This window comes from Marmota marmota, unplaced genomic scaffold (assembly GCF_001458135.2).
Source record: "Marmota marmota marmota unplaced genomic scaffold, marMar, whole genome shotgun sequence".
Lineage (NCBI taxonomy): Eukaryota > Metazoa > Chordata > Mammalia > Rodentia > Sciuridae > Marmota > Marmota marmota.
In genome coordinates this window covers 12575874-12577657 of record NW_026000272.1, presented here as the reverse complement: position 1 = coordinate 12577657, position 1784 = coordinate 12575874, and the positions used below count along the sequence as shown (strand labels likewise).

Genomic DNA, 1784 nt, shown 5'->3' with positions numbered 1-1784 from the left:
GAAGTTCATCATTTTTAGACAGCATGAAGAGGCAGGGAAACACTTAGCTCAGGGCTTCTTGGCTCCTGGAGGCCCAGCTACAGCAAACACAAAGCAAACACAAGAGGCAGGCAAAGAACAGATTTGGTCTTGAACTTGGGGGTGGGAAAGTGATGATCCTGGAAAGGGGGAGCAACAGGAATCTAGCTGGGTCTAAGGAAGGCCTGGATGGCCCAGGGTTGGGGGACAGCCCTACCTGGGGCTCTTGGTTGGGAGAAAAGGGAAACGAGGCCCGTCCCCTGAGTGCTGAGGAAAAGGCACTTGACTCAGTCTCCTCCTGCCCCCCAGATCCACGGGAAGAGCTAGACAGTCCATCTCCTGGCCCCATTTAATGGCCCAGAGGCTTTTCTCGGTTGAGCCTCTGGAAGAAGCTTTTGCCAAACTCGTAAGTGCTGATCATGATAGCACAGGAGGGGGCAGCCTTGATGATCCTCGGGAGGAAGCCTGCAAAGAGTCCCTTGGTGCCTGATTCTGCCCGTATCCTCCGAAGCAGCAGCCAGGTGGAGTCAACGCGCGGGGCCTCTTACAGCCTCTACAGCTCCCAGCGCTACCTGCCGCTGTGTCTTCACCACATCAAAGGGTAGAGTCAAGATGGCAGTCACCGTCCCTGAGATGCCGCCAGCTACGAAGCTGATGCCCACAGATGTCTGGTCCTTTGGTCTGGGCCCATTCAGCCATCTCTTCACCAGCTCATAGTTGAACCAGTACAGAGCTTGGGAAGTGGGGGGCACTCATAAGAGGTGAGGAGGCCACAACATTCCAGGACTCCCATACCCCACTCCCTATACTCCTGGATGCCTACTCATTATGTATTTCAATGGAGGAAATCTATTAAAGCCACCAAACTGAACTGCAATTAAAGCAAGAAAATGCATTAGAATGAAGACTGAGTGGGGGCGGGGCCAGGAAGCCCATGTTTCTGTTCTTTTCATTTTACTCTGTTTTCTTGTCTTAGATGCTTCTTTCCCCCTTGGCATAAGGCAGGTAAAAGATGTTTGTGGAGTTAAAAAAATCAGGATCTTGGCATTTATGATGATAAGAACAAACCCTTCAATCAGTGATACTAAAGCCTTAAGTACCCAAGCACTCTATCATTAAATGCAGACAATTTTTTGCCGCAGGGAGTCAGGATGCTGGCCATACATTATTTAAGCAGTAAAGAAGACAAAGGGTTCTCATTTTATATCAAGTTCACTTCCTCATGATCTGCCCTCTTCCCAGATTACTCCAAACATGGACAGATGCTCTTTTCAAATTGTGAGTGCTCCCTAAGCTTTACCTGCAAGGTATTTCCCTATAATAACAAGAAGAATGAAAATTGTGATACTGTTAATAAATAGAAGGCTACAGGTGTAACTCAGTTGGTAGAGTGCTTGCCTTGCATGTATAAGGCCCTGGGTTCAATCCCCAGCACCACAATAAATAAATAAACGAACAAATAACTAGAAACAACTTGCATGTACCGTGTGACAAGTGGCATGTTGGAAGCATTCTCTGGTATTTAATTTATTCCTCATATCAACCCTGGGAGATGAACTTATTTATTTCAATGTTATAGTTTGGGAAGCTGAAATTTAGAGAGGTGAAGTATCTTAACTGAAATTACTGAGCTAGAAAATTGGAATCTGGAAGTAGGCTGAATCTAGAAGTGATCCCCCCCCCCTTTACACATGCTAGGCAAGTGCTCTACCACTGAGCTACAGCCCCAGCCTCCCAACCTTGAATTTCTAGTGTGTGTGTGTGTG

General features: G+C 47.2%; 1 pseudogene; it reads right to left on the bottom strand.

Moving 5' to 3' along the window:
• LOC107152579 overlaps nucleotides 1–1784 on the bottom strand; it is a 15359-nt pseudogene continuing 13575 nt past the window's right edge.